The sequence below is a fragment of the Ursus arctos genome, unplaced genomic scaffold (genome assembly GCF_023065955.2).
Source record: "Ursus arctos isolate Adak ecotype North America unplaced genomic scaffold, UrsArc2.0 scaffold_26, whole genome shotgun sequence".
Taxonomy (NCBI): Eukaryota; Metazoa; Chordata; class Mammalia; order Carnivora; family Ursidae; genus Ursus; species Ursus arctos.
This window is the reverse complement of record NW_026622941.1, coordinates 22,418,894-22,438,673: the sequence shown is the minus strand read 5'-3', so window position 1 is coordinate 22,438,673 and position 19,780 is coordinate 22,418,894. Positions and strand designations below refer to the sequence as shown.

The 19,780-nt window shown below is 33.4% G+C and overlaps 1 protein-coding gene across 28 annotated transcripts in view; it reads left to right on the top strand.

Annotated features, from left to right (window-relative positions):
* SOX5 (SRY-box transcription factor 5) overlaps nt 1-19,780 on the top strand; it is a 964,448-nt gene that overhangs the window by 261,617 nt on the left and 683,051 nt on the right. Inside the window, exon 2 of one of the 28 annotated variants that reach the window (XM_044385172.3) lies at nt 13,473-13,539. The exons of the other annotated variants lie outside the window; for them this stretch is intronic. The gene's annotated coding sequence lies outside the window, so the exon portion shown is untranslated. The remainder of the gene's footprint in view (nt 1-13,472; nt 13,540-19,780) is intronic. 28 annotated transcript variants of the gene reach the window in all.

Here is a 19,780-nt window from a genome sequence, read left to right as displayed (position 1 = left end):
GTTTTTTAAAACATTTGTTCCTGCTTTTTTGTTGTTGTTGCAAAAGAACTATTTTGGGTCACAATAGGTAGGTCACACATTTTACGAAAACTTCCATAGGCTATTAAGTACCCCGGGGGTATGTTTTCGTAAACACATACAAAAATGCAGTGTTGCTTAAGCCAAACAGATATTTTCCAATTTGCTTAGCAGAAATATTTAGTGGGCATCTGTCTGTGAGTGCATTTGTGAAAAGCTTGTTTGTCTTTTCAAAAAAGTTATACTCTGGGAACAGGAACTGAAAGTTTGACCACAGACCTAGACTTGAAAATCCTTTTATATTCCGGTGGTTGACTAACTATCATGTGAGTGACAGCAGAAGAGGCTGGAGGTAAGGGATCCTTTGTTTAGAAGTTTGTCACTAGTAAGATGGAAAAGGAATTCTTTCTGTTTATTCCTAAAAAGAATTATGGAAAAATGGTCTTTTTGAATAGTGAACTAAAACTTATTTATTCACAAATCCACTCTTAAAGTCTTATGTCCATCCTGCAGAACTTCGAGATGCACGTTTGTTTGTGAAAACCTTTAGAATCAATCGTAGTTACCTTCTTTAAAAATTGTTTAAATTATATCCTTAAAGTATTTATAAGTAGGACTTCATATATTCACAGACAAATGAAATGATAAAATATGGAAGAAAGCATTGTGAATAATGGATTTTTATGTTAACAGAAGTGGAATAAGTCACAAATGGATTATTGCAAATATGAAACTTCTATAGTTTTACAAGTGAAAACACCAATATCGATACAATTAAAAGGCAAATGTAAATCTGGGGCTACTTCTAATGAATATGGCTAACATCACATGTAAAGAGCTGTTATTATAAGAAGGCACTAATATCTTAATTAAAAAGATAAAATGTAAGCACAAATAATCAATGAGGAATGCGATTCTAATACAAAATACTAATAGAAGAAATGCAGGGTTATGGTTACTATCTCACCAGTAAAAAGCACTTTGGAATAATGTTGTAACAAGAATGTGGGGAGACGGTTGCTTTCAATACTGTTGGAATAGGGTTATATTTGTTCAGCTTTCCAGGAAGGGATTTGGCCATCTCTGGTATGAGCCTTAAATGTTTCCAAAGCATTCTATGCAACATTTCCACTCCACTAGTTTGGAAAACATTTGGTTACAAGTAATCCAAAATAGTTTTTAAAAAGATTGAAATTTACATTTTCTCTTTGTAAAGTCTGTGTAAGCAGTTTAGTGCTGGTTGGGTGGTTCCACAGTCATCAGGGACCCAGATCCTTCCTCTTGCTCTGTTACTCTGAACACGTGACTTTTACCTAGTGTTTCAGAATATCCAGAATTGATATTTCAGTCATCATGTCCATGTGCCAACAACAAGAAGGAAATATTACTAGGAGAAGATCATGCTCCCTCCCTTTAAGGAAATCTTCTAAAAGGTGTTCACACCACTTCCATTTACATTCCATTGGCTAGAATATAGTCATACAGCAATGCCATTCTTAAAAAGGCTGGAAAATGCAGTTTTTATTCTGGGAGATAAATCTGGGGAAGTTATTACAGTGGAATAATAAGAGACTGAGGACTCAATTAACAGTATTTGGCAGTTTCACTTCCAGGAATCTGACTTAATGAAATAATTAAAGAAAGAGACAAAATTGATATAAATATATTTGTTCATTTTCATATATTTATAATGGGAAGAATTTGAAATTGACTAAATTGTCCAGTAATGGAGCAGTAGTTGGATAAATTTAGTATGTTTGTATTATACAGTCGATAAAATATTTTTAAAGAATTTTTAAATTCACATGAAATTATGCATAATGTAATATTAAATTAAAAAAGTCAGAATCCACACTAAAGATACATTGTATCTTTAAATTTGTGTGTACACATATACATGCACACACACATATACACTCACTTATAAATATATATTACAAATACATAAAAATCAACAGGAAAAATACCTGAAAATTAATATATCAAATATTAGCTCTAGATCATGGAATCATGACCAGTTTTAATTTTCTTCCTAGTTTACACAATTATTTATTTATTTATTTACTTTTATTTATTTTTTAAAGATTTTGTTTATTTATTTGAGAGAGAGAGTGATCAGGAGCAGGAGGAAGGGCTAGAGGGAGAAGTAGACTCCCTGCTGAGCAAGGAATTCCCCATGTGGGACTCGATCCCAGGACCCCGGGATCATGACCTGAGCCAAAGGCAGACTGAGCCACCCAGGCACCCTTCACAAGTTTTAAAATAATAAATATGATTTCATACTAAAATTTGAAAATATAAGAAGTATGGGATTGCAAAAGGTTTACCTAAGTTGCTTAGTGTTCCTGTTAAAAATATGAAATATGTCTATTCAAGAAGAAATGAATCAGCTTAGCACCCATCCTTTTTTGCAATAAGCTTTCCTTCTCAGTAGAGCCAAACAATCACTCAGAAATCTTGATCACATTGCAGCCAGTTGCCTCTTTTAGGTTAGGGCAGATTGAAATACTATGTTACAGTTCAGTGACATGGGACAAGCACATGAAGGTTGTTGGTAATCATGCCTATTTCAAAGGCAAAGAGCAAAATTTTAAAGATTTCTCCTTCTTGTGTGTGAGTGAAAGAGGTTGAGTATTGCAGTTCTAGATTAAGAATGTTTCTTTTTGTGTGTGGTAAAGAATTTTAAAATTTATAATGTTAAGAGACTATTAAAGGAATGAGAATTTAACTCAAAGCTAAATGAAAAATCAAATTAGAGAGCAATTCATCAGAAATTCTCTGCAGAAATTAGAGTGAGAACATTTCCTCCCGAACCTAAGCTGACTTTACTCTTTGGAATTTATAAGAGAACTGTAATGTTGAGAGGCATAGACTTTGGAGATACATTGTTTGAGTTCAGTTCCTGATGGTACCACTTAATGACTGTCTACTGTTGGGTATGTTCCTTAACCACTGATTCCTCATGTGTAAAATGTAAATAATAGTAGAAGACACTGTACCCTGCAAATATGTATCACATGGACACTGGTGTAACTACACTGATTAAACAAAATAGACTTTAAAGCCCAAACCATTACTAGAAATAGAGTCACTTTGTAAATAACTGAAGTTTCAATTCAATAGGAAGATAAAATATTTTAAAATCTGAACACCTATAATAACATAATCTCAAAATATATTAAGGACAAATTGCCAAAGCAGCAAGGAGAAATAAGCAAACCCACAATAGCGTTTTAACCCACTTCTTTTAGTAATTGAAGGAATGAAGTAGACAGAAAAAATCAGTAAGGATACAGAGGTGAAAGACAAGATTAAGAAACTTGATCTCAGACATATACAGAACCTTGCATACAACTGCAAAGCTCACATTATTTTGAAGAAGACATGGAAAAATTACAAAAATTGACTGTATGCAGAGTCATAAAATAGGTCTCAACCATTTTCAAAGAATTGGAATCATACCAGCTTCACTAAAAATCAAGTTGCAAATAAATTAAAAAAATATATATAGCTAGAAATAAGTTTCAAAATTCCAAAGAAATCACACTAGTAATTTTAAAGATTTTAAACTAAACAAATTGAACTTCTTACATGTAACAATTATAGAATGCCTATAAGAAGTACTTCCTGGGAAAATTATATTTTAAATAAATGTACTAGGAAAGAAGAGTGAAAATAAGAAGGTATTTCAAAAAGGCAAAAACGAAAACAAAATAAACTCAAAATAATAAAATCAAGAAGTCAATTAAAGCAAGAGCATAATAACAAAGTGGGAAATAGTCATATGGAGAGGACCAAGAAAGCCAAAAATTGATTGTTGCAAAAGATGAATAAATTTTCCAGTCCTCTGATGAGACCAAACAAGAGAGCAAGTGATAAAGGGCAAATAACAAACATCAAGAATGACAAAGGCTACATCATGACAGATGTGTAAATATTAAACAGACAGTAATGAATATTATGAACTTTATGTTACCAACGTCACATTGGTAAATATGAATAGGATGAATGGTCAAATTCCTAGAAAAACACAATGTAGCAAAATTTACTCAAAAAGGGAGAATCTGAATATTTCTGTAACCATTAAAGCCATTTAATTCAGTAATCAAAAATCTGCCTATAAGGAAAATTCTAGACCCACGTAGCTTCACAGATTAAATTCAAGGAAGAAATAAGTCTAATTTTACATAAGTCTTTTTCATAAAGAAGATGTGATAATCCTAAGCTTACTTTATAAAGGTTATATAACCTTGATACCAAACTTGACAAGTATGATATGAAAAAGTACATTTATAGGCAAATTCCTCTCATGAATATAAATGGAAAAACCATCAACCAAATATTACCAAACCAAATTCAGCAATATATAAAAAGGATCATTAATCATGACCATGTTGGTTTATTACAGAAATTCTAGGTTTGCTAACATGTAAAAAAAAAAAAAAACATCAATCTGTATATTACAGATTAAAGAAAAGTCTCATATGAATATTTCAGTTAATACAAAAAAGCATTTAATAACATTCAACATCTATTTCTGATTTTTAAAAAGTTTTAGGAAACCAAAAATAGGAAAGCATTTCCTTAATGTGATGTAAAATACCTATAGCAAATATAAAGTATAATAGTAAATGTTGGAAGCTTTCCTTTTGTGATCAAGAACAAGACAAGGATATTTTCTTTTTCTTTTTTTTTTTTTTTTTTTTTTTTTTTTTTTTTTTTAAGATTTTATTTATTTATTTGACAGAGAGAGACAGCCAGCGAGAGAGGGAACACAAGCAGGGGGAGTGGGAGAGGAAGAAGCAGGCTCATAGCGGAGGAGCCTGATGTGGGGCTCGATCCCGGAACGCCGGGATCACGCCCTGAGCCGAAGGCAGACGCTTAACCGCTGTGCCACCCAGGCGCCCCTAAGGATATTTTCTATCACTCCTGCTATTTAACATTTTTTTCTGGAGATGCTAGCCAATGTAGTAAGGCAAGATAAAGAAATAAGAGTTATTATTGGAAAAGAAACAACCAAATGTCATCTTGGCAGATAAAATGAATTAAAGAGTGTTTAGCAAGTTTGATGCATATAATATAAGACATCAACTGTATTTCTATATATCAGCATCACTTTTTACCTCACGGGTTTTTTTTTTTTTAAGATTTTATTTATTTATTAGAGAGAGGGAGAGCACACAAGCTGGGGGAGGGGTAGAGGGAGAGGGAGAAGCAGGCTCCCTGCTGAGCAGGGAACCCCATGGTGGGCTTGATCCCAGGATCCTGGGATCATGACTTGAGCTTAACCGACTGAGCCACCCAGGTGCTCTTACCTCATGTTTAATAATTAGAAATATGTAGTATCTCTAATACCCTCTTTTATTAACATATCCTACCAAAATGGTACTTTTTTTTTTTTTTCACAATTTATAACTGACACATCATTATTACTCAGAGTTCATCCTTTACGTTAGGGGCTACATTATTTTATTGTTTATCAGAAAGCACCATAAAAAGAGAGAAAAGACAGGACATGGCGTAGTAGAATAAATTTGCAAGACATCATTGACAAAGATGGTTTCCAGAATAGATTTTTGAAAACTATAAATCAGCGTAATGATTCCTACAATCTAATAGGAAAATGGGCAAAAGAAGAAATCCAAATGGCCAATAGTATGTCCAAATATCCAAACATATTAAAAAGTGCTTAATATCAGTAGTATTCAAGGAAATACAAGTTAAGCTTATAATGAGATCCCGCTATATGTGCTTCAGAACGGGAAAAACTAAAATAGCTAGCAGGTCAAAGCATTGCCAAGAATGCAGAGTAACAGCCATTTAATCAGTGCTGGTTGGGTTATCAATTGGAGCAACCACTTTTGGGTGTAATACCTAATAAAGTTGAAATTTATATCCCCTGCTCAAGCATAGCAATCCTAGATCGATATTCCAAAGAAATATGTACAGGTGTACCAGGAAACATGTATAAGAATGTTCACATGAGAAATATTTGTATTTGCCAAAAATTGGAAATAATTATCATCAAGATGGAAATTTATAGAGTAGTCAATGAAGTATTGAAAAGCAAAGAAATATTGAAATATTGAAAAGCAAAGAAATACTATTACAAGAGGCAGGAATCCTAACTTCTAAGAACAAGTAAAGAAGCTGAGCTGAGGGAGGAAGTATTTGGGTGAGGGGGAACTTTGGATCTAAGGGAGAGTGCCAGTAATGTCCTATATGGTGGTTATGTAGGCATGTGCTTTCTTGCTACTTCTAAGCTGTAAATATTATTTATTGATTACATTTAATCATAGTAATTAAGTGTTAAAATAATACAGAAAATAGTTATGATAGATTTTACTTATTTCTTTAGTGGTGCATTACATTTTAGGAGGGAAAAATATGGGTGCAAATAGTAAACTGATACATCTTTGAAATTACGTAAAATCATTTAAGATGTTTGGGAAGAATTGGAAATGAAGAATAATAGGATAGTAAAATAAGCGTTTATTCTTTCTAGTACTTGTTCTAAGAAATGTAATGAAGGATTAAGATTGAATAGAAGCAAAATGTTTTCAAACTATAAAATTATGGTTATTTTATATATATATATATATATATATATATATATATATATATATAAACACATTGTAATGTTAAAATATCCTTTTGCACATATCAACAATCACCCCAAAAAGGCTTCATTGAATATCAGATTTTATATTCCATTGACCAAAAATAATACAACAAAAATAAATAACTTACATAGGTATTGTGAATCCAGGATTTTTTAGAGGTAAATTGAGGGTAGTGGTTAGTTATACCATTGATCGCAGTTATTTTTGCTTTGCTTATCTCCTTCTGTATTAACATTATTTTAAAATGTCACTGCATTTATAGTTATTTGCTTTAACCATTTAGCTAGTTAATAATTTGTGATCCTAATGTTATTTGTACACGCCTTTTGGTCACCTTTCTCTTTTACTTGCAAATAAGCAAGCTCTTTGCTTTAACTATTTATCAAATCCAATCACTTTTTTCCCTCGGTCACTCTAATCTAGATAGTAAAACTCTTTATTGCTTGAAAAAGGAAAATAATCCCAATATATTGCAAATTGTCAAGTGAGTTCTTTATAATTAAAGATTACTCTGCAATATACAATTTTTAAGGCATTTATCCCGACAGGGTTCACTGGCCTTTGAGAATGAGCCACTTTGTTGACAAATCTATCATCTAAATTGTACAACATTAATGAGAACTCTGAGCACTGCACTCTTACATTTTAATGTAGGTGGCAGTTGAAGGGGAAAAAAAAAAATGACGACGACAAAAACCACCACCAAAACAAACTACTGAATGTGATTGAAGTTGATTTTGAAAAGGTCTGCCACCTGTGGATAAAAATGTGCATTACTCTGAACACATAGTAATTAAGAAGACTGAAAGGTCATAGGAAAATCCAGTGACCCTCTGAAATCAAAACATTGGTTATTATTTAAAAAAGAAAAAGAAAAAGAAGAAGGTGGAACTGATTTTTACAGTTCTATAAATACAGGGCTTATGATACTACTTACTTGCACAACTAACTGTCCATGGTCCGCAACCCCATCCACAGTTCTATAGTACCACGTGGTAGAACTGATTCAAGGCTGGCCTTTGGTTTGAATCCCTTGTTTATTAATTAATAACTCATCATGTGGGCATATTTCTCCTGATCAGCATCACATTTCTGTATCTTATTCTTTTTCATAACACTTTTCAAATCCCTGTAGATCGTATTTCATTGTTGCACCTCGAGCTCTTGAATGTCTCCATTTTGATAAACTTTTAACTTAGTTTTCTCAAGATAATGATATGTTGTAAGTAAAAACACCATGAAAAGCCTGCTAACAGCCTGTTTAAATCTAATGGCACCGTTCTTCTATAATTTTTTCCTTAACTCAAAATTATTTGTTTAAATGCCTGATTATACTATTTCATCTGCATGTTCTACCTACAAATATCTAATATCCATCTGAATAGCTTTGCATAAAGTTATTAAGCTTATTTTCTGGATGTTTCAAACGTATGTACATACGCACTGGAGGAATTTTATTAGCATAATTTGAATTGCAGAGTTCATTTCAAAATGTACATCAATTTAAGTAACATAATGCAGTCACGTAGAGATACTCCATTGTACTGGTCTTGGAACAAGATATTGCTGTTTGAGTAGATAATGCTGGTGTACTTCTGAAACAGCCCTAAAACACTAGCAGAAAATAATGATTTATGTATAGTTCCTTTGGCTATAGCTTTCCACTTCTTGATTGATAAGGAATATTGAATGAGAATCACTCAAAAGTTATAGGAAAATTAGACTATATTACTTTTTAAAGTCAGATGATAATATATGTCCTCATAATTTAGTAACAATCAAGCATTGTTCTCTTATTCAGCAATTGTTTGTAATTAAGAGAATTTTTCCTTCCAAATAAAATAACGTATAAACTGTTGACCAAAAATTTCTAAAATGATGTATGTGAGCAAGCAATTGCTTATTTTTGTGTCTTTCTTTAGAACGCTAAGCAACAAAGCAGTTCTAACAATAATAATTTAATTTGAGAAAAAACCTTGAACCCAAACTGTCTCCATAGAACTTTTTCATAATTAGGTTATACATCTTCTCAATGGAAGAAGTCTTGCCCATGGTCACATTCTGTAAATGAAAATACAATTTGCATCAATTAGTGAAGTTGAACTGCTGAGATTCATTATAAAATGTAATAAATATTTCCTAATTTTTAAAGTAATTATGAACCATGATGTTATTTTCCTATATGATGTATGTATCTAGGCATCTTTTAGAGAATTAAACATTTTATAGTGAATAATTGGTGTTTTCAAAATATAATATGACATGACATGACATAATATAACATAATACAAACATGACGTTTGTAAATAGGGAATTTCCTTCCCTCTTAAAGCTTTTTGATATAAGTGTCATTTTAGGTATGGTTTAAGGACAATTTTCTTAACTATTTAGAAAAAAGTTAAATTCAATTCCTATGCCATTACCAATATAAATTCTAGAAGGATTATAGATTTACATTTTTAATAAAAGACACTGTAAGAGTATTAAGAGATAGTGTTGGTGAATATTTATGTAAGTGGGGGGAGGGTTAGAAGTTATTTTTAAGCATTATACCAAAGACAGAAATCACAAAGGAAAAATATTGTTAGGTTTGATCACATAAACATAAAAGTTTTTTGCATCTTCAATGCTAAGACTGACAAACGAATGAGGAACTGAGAAATATGTTTGTAGTATACTAAGTTTTTGATACAAAGTACCATTTTCATTAAAACTGACTATTGGCAATTTTATATATTCAATGTATGTAAATAAATATATTTTAAACTGCTAACAAATTAATAGAAAAGTAGAAAAAATAATTTGAATATTCAGTTACTGTTGGGGGTCAAACATACCGATTTTTATGATTCAAGAAATGCAAATCAACTGTGAGATCTTAGTTCATTTAGCAAATTAGAAAAGATAAAAAAATGACATAATAACCAATGAAGATATTGCAGTGGGATTAGGCCTGTCCTTGATTGAGGCCTGTCCTTGACTGATGGAACCAACTGTATCCCTGCACCAAAGATTCATTTCACAGTACACATTAAAATCTGTTAATGTTGGGGCACCTGGGTGGCTCAGTCAGTTAAGCGTCCAACTCTTGATCTCAGCTCAGGTCTTGATCTTAGTGTCATGGGTTCAAGCCCTGTGTTGGAGCCTACTTAAAAAAGAAAAAAAAAAAGGAAGAAAAAAAATCTGTTAATGTTGATGTTTGTGCTTCTAGGAATTTAGCTAATGTTTCATATATGGTGTTTATAGTAACATGAAATTGAAAACAACTGATATATTAAAAAATGGGCTCTGTGTTTAAAAAATTGTGTTTGTATGTGATGGAATATTAATTTCATTTAAAAATGATGTAATGACATGGGAAATCAGAACCTGGGTAATGGCAAACACTTAAGAAATATTTATTGATTGGATATGTGGTTGCACACACACGCACACACACGCACACACACACACACACACACATACACACACACAGAGGTGTGTAGCATGCATAAAACAAAAATTCTGGAAGAACATATGCAAAATGCTGAAAGGCTATACCTGGATTAAAAGACTATGACTGATATTTTTTTTAATTTCACCTTTTTTATTGCTTGTGTTAGTTGCCTTTCTTTAATAAACATATTGCTTTTATTTTAAAGAAAAAATACATATTTTTTAACTGTAAGCATCGGTGTCATAATTCATGTGTCAAGGAGCTTTCCCCTTATGTTTTCCTCTTGGAGTTTTACAGTTTCAGGTTGCATGGTCAAGTCTTTATGAATTTTCTGTTAATTTTTGTGAATGGTGTAAGATAGGGGTCCAATTTCATTCTTCTGCTTGTGGTTATCCAGCTTTCCAGGCATCTTTTATTGAAGAGACTATCCTTTCCCCATTGAGTATTTTTGGCTTCCTTGTCAAATATTAGTTGCATATTGTATAAACCCCTATATACTGGGGTTTATTTGTAGGATCTCAGTTCAGTTCCATTGGTCTATGTGTCTATTTTTATGCTAGTACCATACTGTTTTGATTACTGTAGCTTCATAGTATAGTTTGGAATCAGGAAGGTGTGACATCATCAGCTTTGCTCTTTGTTCACAGTATTGCTTTGACTATTCAGGTTCTTCTGTGGTTCCATACGAATTTTAGGATTGTTTTTCTATTTCTGTGAGAAATGTCATTGGAATTTTGATAGAGATTGCTTTAGTACTTTATACATAGTTTTTTGAATGAGAGCATTTTCTGTATACATAGATTGCTATATAAACATGTCTAAATTCTTTGTTCTGATTTTTGGATTAGGAAAACATCAAGAGGAACAAAATGTTTTTCAGAATTTGTAATACATTAAACTACAGTCTACATGGCTAGGATAAAATGCCATAACACTGCCAACAAGTTTATCCAGTGTTTACTCATAAAATCCCAATGGTAGGGTAGCTTCAGATTTGGCCTGTCTCAGGCCATTGGCTAATTCTTCATGTTGTGCCAACTTTTGCCTTTATGTGAATTCCACTTGGTCCCACTAACACCGAGAATACCCCAGAAATACGATTTTTAGAATCCTTTGAAAAATTCTAGATCTTAGATAATGGATAATAGATATTATTCCTTATTAAGATATTTACCTTTTGAAAAGTATAATTTAAATCTTTCAGTATGTTCTAGGGTTTCTATAGTCACTTTTTTTTTTTTTTTTTTACCTCATTCTTGTAAGCCTAATTCACGTCCATGCGTTTACGGATGTGCCTACAGTCGGATTTGTTAAAGTCCTCCTGCATGTCCCCCTTTATTCTCACTTTTATAACTGAAAACCTCAGTAAAAAAGTGAATATTAAATCCATAATGAAGTAATTTATGAAAATAAAGTAAAATATATTTTCATTGATTTTTCAAATGAGCTTGTCTTTTTTTGATTGAAGGAAACTTTTATAAAATGAATTTTTATGTTCTTCCATTACCAGCACACCTCAGATGGATACTTAAATAAGTGAACTTTGGTGCATGACCACTTTTTCTATTTTTAAACTTTATCTGTACTGATGCAAAGCATAAACCAATGTTTTAATTTTTGGAATAGGATAACTTTTCAAAAGTAAATAATGTGTTTTTAAAAGAAAATGTGTACGTTATGACTAACAGTTTTAAAAAGGAATAACACCTATAGAGACTTAATAGAACTCAAGATGTTGATATGCCCTTAAACAGCTAATATTAAAGTGTTTATTAAATGTCATTGGGAATACAGAAGAATAGCGTAAACTGAATAGAAAAGGAAGGTCAAAGTTAATTTTAACCTTCGGATTTATCAACAAACCATTGTATTTTCTTTATTTATTCCCCCAACTTTCCCTTTTGTTTCGAAAGTATTGTTATTTAAAAGGAAGGAACACTCATGTCAAAATTATATTAAAAATCAGACCTCGAGACTATCTGTGAGGCAGAAATAATCCAACTATTATTTCTGGTATAAAAAGTTTTTTGAATAACATCACTTGCCCAGAAGCTGTTTTCCAACCTAATAACTCTTGGAATTATGATCTAAAATTTCAAGAGGATTAAGGCTGCATAACTATTAGAAAGTACAAGTGTGCAGGAATGTGACCAGAGGTGAAATCTGATTTAAAATTTCTTTGAGGAAGCACTAGTTTCAAAACAGTAGCACTGAGAAAGTAGAAATGCCACACATATAAATATTGCTTAGCAAGCTTATCTTAGTTAAACATATACTAAATACATGCACAGCCATCTCCAAGACGTTCATTAACTAGGGTTTTAGTCTATTTTCTTGATTTTAACCATCTGCTTTCAATTCTCCTTGAACAAAATTACTTAAAATGGACAGAAATAAAGTTCAACACATTCTATATTGGTTCATCTTCTTTTTAGTAATTTCTTTATGAGACAGTTTGGAGGCAGCATGGGATGCATGCCCAGTTTGTTGATGGTGAACCCATCTTGGGTGTGCCTACCATTTATCCATTCCAGTACTTTGTCAGAAGTTGTGTAACGAGTTGGATGGAAAAGCAGGAAGCAGGAGGCATCTCCATGTGACAGCTATACCATAATATGCCAAGCATGATGCTGGTTGCTGCAGAGGACACAACTCTAAGAAAAATGAGATCCTGGGCCTCAAAAGCACTAGAAAGTCCTGGGGTGTAGGTGGGCATGTAGATGGCAAGAGTATGTCAGTTCCTCTGTTGAAAGGCAGGATGCATAGGTTAATAGCTCACCTCTGAGTACTTTGCATCCAGACGTGGTCTTTGCTAGGCATGCCGGTTTTCTCAAGATGGGGGTCAGCTTAAAACTAGTTTAATCATAGGCCTTTGATTAGTCTTTGGCCATGTAGAGTATCTGAACTCCACTTCTTTCAGAGACAGCAATTTCAAATTTGTTGCCCCACAGCGTCTCAGAGAAACCCGATGACAACAAGCAATACTTAGGGAACATGGTTTGAGGGATATACAGGTATTTTGAGGTGCTATGAAATCTATTTCTGTACGAAGCAGGAGATGCAGAGGTGCATCCCTGAATACCTTGTAATAACCCCAAGGAAGTGGCCTTTATGACGTCTGCGTTAATATGGTGTCATAGACCCAGCCAGACTGAATGTTGCTGTAAGAAAGAGCTCCATAAAATGCATTATGACTACCAAGAATTGTGCTGTGGAAATCTTTCATTGCAACCTACCATATCCATTCTATAAAACTACTTGGGAGAGATGTCTGACTCCTCTTACCAGTTATAGTTATGCTGCCCCTGAGTAGTTCATCTATTTTCATCTGCTGATACCTGTGCATTGTATAACTGACTTTTAATTGATGTTCTCTGTTGTACTTCATGTATCAGAAGGAAGAGGTTTCATGGGCAGGGGATGAAGCCTGTGGAGAAGAAGTGGGAATTCAGAAAGGCATAGGTAAGACCACGATATCTGAGTGGGTCTTGAATGGTGGAAATGAGGAGAGAATTGAGATAGCATGATTAACGGTGCAGGTGAAAAACTGTGCAGTTCTATTTGGCTCAGAAATATTAAGGCAATAGTGACATGCCAATCTGTACATTTCAGATTGTTAAATTCAATCTGAGGAAATTATGCATACATAGTCTTGTCTAATTTGATAAATAGTAAGATGGCATTGATTTTTTTTTCCCTATAGAGGGAATGTCAATATTTAGCGTGTTTATTTCTCTGGTATATATTATGGTATGGGTTTTGGGGAAGAGTAGGGTATATTGTAGTTCAAAAGACCAAAAATAAAATGTAATATAAGTTCCCCCATAGAAACTGGGTAAATGTATTTCCTGAGCATGGGTGTTGGTAGCCATGGCAGATCTAAGTAATATAAATTTGACTGAATGATACTTCACTATATAGTCATTTATAGTTCATGTACTCCAGAACTGGTCAGGCTAAGTCCATCAGCTAACTGCTTTTTTCTTTTTCTTTTCTATTCTTTTCTTTCTTTCTCTCTTTCTTTCTTCTTGTTAAATATGGTATTATAATGAGTAGACATTGTCATTGCATTAAGTATGTTTTTATTTTTTAATTGAGGTATAACTGACATATAACATTATATTAATTTCAGTTGTACAACAATGATTTGATAAATGGATATATTGCAGAATGATTACCACAATAAGTCTAGTTATGTCAGTCCCCATATGTAGTTACAAATATTTTATTTTTGTGGTAAGGACTTTTAAGATCTATCTTAGCAACTTTCAAATATAGAATAAAATATTGTTAACTATAGTCACCATGCTGTACATTTTAATGATTTATTTATTTTATAACTGTAAGTTTGTACTTTTGGATCTCCTTCAGCTAACTTTTTTGCTAAAAATTTCAGTCATATTTATTTAAGCATTACAAAGGGTGAGTAGACTAGTAAGGCATAAAAAGAAAGTTACAAAACGTACTCTTGTTTTAGATATACAGTAGTTGATTTTTTCTCTAAAATTTAGTATTTCCTATTCTTCCCCACTCTACATGTTAAATCTCAATGACAAGGATATAGTTACCATATCTTGAACACTCATAAGAAATTTATAAGCAGCTTACATGTATCAACTAATTCACTCCTCAGAACAATCCTGTAAGTTCTATTATCTCAATTTTATATTTGGGGAAACTGAGGTATGGGAAAATTTAGAAAGCTGCCCATGCTTATGTAAGAGAATTAAATGACACCACCTGGATTTGCATCTAGGCAGTCTTGTTCTAGAGCTTACTCTCCTAATATTATATTACTCCATCAGCCGAAAGTTGAGGGAAATTATTACTTAAATTTCATTTCTCTCCAAAGATTAAAAAATATGGATTCTTTATTAACTTGCTAGATTTACTGTTAATCAATTAGCACTTTAGAATGAAAAGGGAACTAAGAGGCATGTAATCCAATTTTCCATTCATGGCAGAAAGCTTCCTTACAACATTATGATAATTTTTCCTACTTCTCATAAATACTTTGTTTATGTTTTTATCTATTTATTTATTTAAAATATTTTATTTATTTATTTGAGAGAGAGTGGGCATGAGCTGGGGGAGGAGCAGAGGAAGAGGGAGAGAGAGAATCTTGAAGCAGACTCCCTACTGAGCACAGAGTCTGATGTGGGGCTTGATCCCATGACTCAAACTGAAATCAAGAATTGGATGCTCAACTGACTGAGCCACCCAGGCACCTCTTCATAAATACTTTAAATAATAATTTTTTAAAAAATCACTGCATCTCAAGGAAGTTTATTCCTCTTTGCAGCGACTGTCTTAGGAAAGTATATCATACTAAATCATCTCTCTTTTCCTTTATCATAATTTTTGTGTCAGTTGGGCATAAATTAAAACATATTGGTTAGCAATAAGTGTATTGTAATTAATAATCATAACTAACATTTATAGAGTACTCTATGTGCCAGGTACTTTTCTGAATGCCTTCCATAGGTTAACTCTTTTAACCTTCATAACGATCCTATTATGGATACTGAACTAGAGGGAGGTCAAGTAATTTGCCTACTGTCCTGTTTAGTAGTGAAAGCCAGGTTCCTAGCCCCACACAACTCAGTACTGAACCAGAGCTGCCTCCTGGTTCACGTTTCATCCATAATGTTCTTTCTCCTCAATCAACTCCTTCTCTTACAGTTAAATCCATGAAAAACCTCTTGACCAGACCTTTTGAGAGGTCTGCTTTCTGCTGAGAAAGTTTTTATTCTGTTACCTCCTACCTACCCCCACTCACCTCATCAGCACCACCCCTGCTCCCCCAAGTTCCTCTTCATGTCAGTGAGGTAGAGCTTTTTCACTGTCTTTCCCATAACTGTTTATTATCTCTACTCCTGTCTTTGTGCTTGTAATTGTTTGTAATTTATTTATTTATCTTACTCTCATCACCACTTTTTAATGTCCAGTTCATCTTTCAGAGTCAAATTCAATGCCAGACTTCTTCAAGATGACTTCTCTGTGAAGAACATGCAAAATAAAGTTTCGCTTCCTTTCTAAGAATTTATTTTATGGAATTATGGAATCTAAGACATGCGAGATGCCACTAGACAGTATTACTTAGGCTGGTTCAACCTCACAACCACCATAGAAAGTCCTTTGTATCATTCTTTATGGATCATCACCTAACTTGAATATTTTTAGTGATAGATATTCATTGCTTATCAAATCAGCTTGATTCATCTGGACACCCCTGATACTTAGAAAGAAAGTTTTTCCTTTTAATAAGTCACATTTTTCCTTCCTGTAACATCATTGATCCTAGCTCTTTCATTCAATCCATTTCATTGATTGCATTCCATTTAGCACTTTGTAGTATGTTAATTGTGTTTCTCAAAATTCTGTCTTTTCAGTCAGTCTGAAAACTCCTTTTAGTTAGGAATCATAATTTATACTTCTGTACTTCTTCAGTGCCTTACATACTTCTTAGTTTAGACTAGGTATGCAGTAAATACTAAGTCAATGTGTGTGTGTGTGTGTGTGTGTGTGTGTGTGTGTGTGTGTGTAGAAATCAAAATAGATTTTTCTTATGTTAACCTAGCACTTACACATAGTAATAACAGTGCCCAAGGATAGCTGCAATAATCCCCAACATTTGCAAGACTCATTTTCTCTCTCTCCCCCACCTCCACCCAGTTTCACTTTGAATGTATTGAATGCCAAGTTCCCAAGATGTCGAGCATATTTTTATGTCACACTTTTATGACAGTATTTTAAATATATTAATATATTTTGCTCTTTAGGAAACACGGTCACAAATCTAGATTTATTACCTATTGGATGGAAACCTAAATAGGATAGTGTCTTAGCTCCTGGAGAGGTGGTCTAGAAAAGTGTTTCAGAGTAGAGCTTTTGGATTCATCAGAGTTTGACAGCCCTTCACTAACTGTGCGGTCTTAGACAACTTCCTTAACTTCTATTGCATAGTTTTCCTATTTCTAAATTTGAGATGATGCTACCTATTTCATAGAGATTTGAGCATTAGATGAGTTGATGTATGTGAAGTATATAGAGCACATATCTCAACTGTGGTAAATGTTATTATTGCTAAAATACACTCACCCAGTATCTGAAAAAATCCTGTAGCCAAGATAATAGAGGAAATAGCTCTAAGGATCCCTAGTGACCATATTTGCTTTCATTTATTTTCAAAAACTACGCAGACCTTAACTTTTTCAAGAGAAACTCTTATGATTTTTCTTTTCAGTGAAATGGCTAGATCAAGAAGCTTTACTATATAAGTGGCTTAAGCTAATAACAGATAACTATTTTGATATTAATAGTGTTACTATTAGAAAATGGCTATTACATCGGAAACCGGGGATGTACTGTATGGTGACTAACATAATATAATAAAAAATCATTAAAAAAAACCCAAAAAACAAAAAACAACAACAACAACAAAAAGAAAATGGCTAAATATTCTTTATCCTTGACATATTTCTAATTACTAATGAGTTTAAAGCTACAAACAGATTTAACAGCATCGAAGGAGTTTAGTTTTATAGGCCAATAATGATAAAATACTAATATGACATTTTATAGCACTTCACAGTTTTTACAGTGCTTTCTTATGCATTATGTGATTTCAAATGATAGCACAGTAATTCTCATTTGGAATTATTGCTCAGAATTTATCCCTGGATAAATTCAGGGAACTTCTGGAGGCCATGGGCCAAATACCAAATATGGCTTCACTTTCAGTGTAGGGGTTTTAAAATAGAATTTAAAAATGTATTCAGGGCTACCAGTTGTACAATTAAAAGCACTGTCAATTGACTCCTTACGTAGGAGGCTGGGAAAAGGGACTAAATAAAAATTGGAGCTTCAATCCTGTCAATCTAAAATTTAGAATCTAAATTATAACTTAGAGAAATCAAAAGTCACCTGGAAAAACGTTGTGACTTGATTTCTCTAAGTTATAATTTAGATTCTAAGTTTTAGATTGACAGGAGATATATATATATATATATATATATATATATATATATATATATATATATATATATATGGTATATGTAAATGGCATATAATCAATGTAGGGAAATATTTCTGAAGAATGTGGCTTCTCCAACATAGAAAGCATAAGATCAAGTGAGGAAATGATTAAAAATTTGATGATGCTAGTTTGGAAATTTTGTTTTCCCAAAGACTTTTTCTGACTTTTCAATTAACTTGAATACCTCTTCTCTGCAGGAAAGACACATTTAAAATGTGATTCCAGGTACAAGGTAGCTGACAGTGATTTTATGTACCCACACAGTAAAGCAGGCCACCCAAACCTGTGAAAGCAATTTCTCTTCCATTCATACTTCCAAAGGGTTAACTGAGAAGTGCTCTATTGTATTCCTGATGGTTTTCTCTGCAGAAAGCCCAGTGGGCTCTTTCAAGGGACTCTAAACAATGAGCTCAGTGAGGCTGTTCTGTCTAATTACTCAAAGACAGGGATGCTAAAGAGGAATTAATGACAGTTGACAAGTGCAATTAATAATTATAGCAAAGCCTGGAGTCATGCAGCAGGCAGATGACAATAACGGGGTAACTGTACGTGGCAGCTTTCATCGGTTTGTGCTCTGTGTGTGTGTGTTTAAAGTGAGAGGCTTTGTGCAGGATGGGCCACACTTCATGCTGACAGGGTAGAAACTCTAATTCAGCAACTCTAATGGATAGAGTCGGTCATATTCTCATTCATATTCCCTCTCTCTCTCCCTCCCTGTCTCCCTCTCTCTATCTCTTTCCCCCCTCCCTCCCTCCCCCTCTTTTCTTGCTTTCAGCTTTTCCAGTTTGGTGAAAGAAACATAGTGTAACTTAAAACAGAACTTAACAGGAAAGAGCTACAGTTAGCTTTCACTATCAGCTGGTGACAAAGCTACTTAAAATTCTGTTGGGCAACTGGAAGGAGAAGGGGCCGGGAAAAGGCGGTCGCAGAAGTGGGATTTCCATATCAAAGGGCAAGCCTTTGGCTCTGAATGGTAATTAAAGTACCCCGATTTCATCTTCGTGGTCAAGTCATGAAAGGGGAAAAAATTAGAGAGAAGAATTTTTCACTCCCTTCAGACTACAGAAAGGAAAGCGGTAAATTAAATGAAAGCTGAGCTTAAAGGTGTCTAACACTTCAATCTTTGCATCTAATAGAAGCTATGATTTTTCTCCAGCATTTATTCAGTTCACATCTTCATTCTACCCTGATTATGAAGGATATAATGTCTGCTTACATTTATGGGGCACACATCTCTGGCTTCCTGAGTTGGCAAAGTTATCAGTTTTCATTACACTGCCTTGGCGGCCCAGTCATTGGGGAAGGTCTGTACACTTTGAGCAAAACTAACCTGTTTTATGAATTACTTCTCCAGGTAACCAAGAAACGTAAAGTGACTTGTTCAGTTTTAGATATGTGTTGGTGTGACTTAAAAGCTTATATTTCAAAATGCCACAGATTTGACTCTTATGAGCTGTATATCGTGCCTCTTCTTTCATTGATTGCTGGAGCTATGTCATTGTCTTCTCCAATGCTCCCATTTCCAAAGGTTATTGCTTTATGAAACAATTATTTCAAATGGAAGTGAGGGACTTAGAAGTAGCTTCAAATTCCTTAAAGGAGAATGCCACTTCTGTTCCGGGAAAGAAGGACTTAGAAATCTTATTCCATTTTTTTGGATGAGAT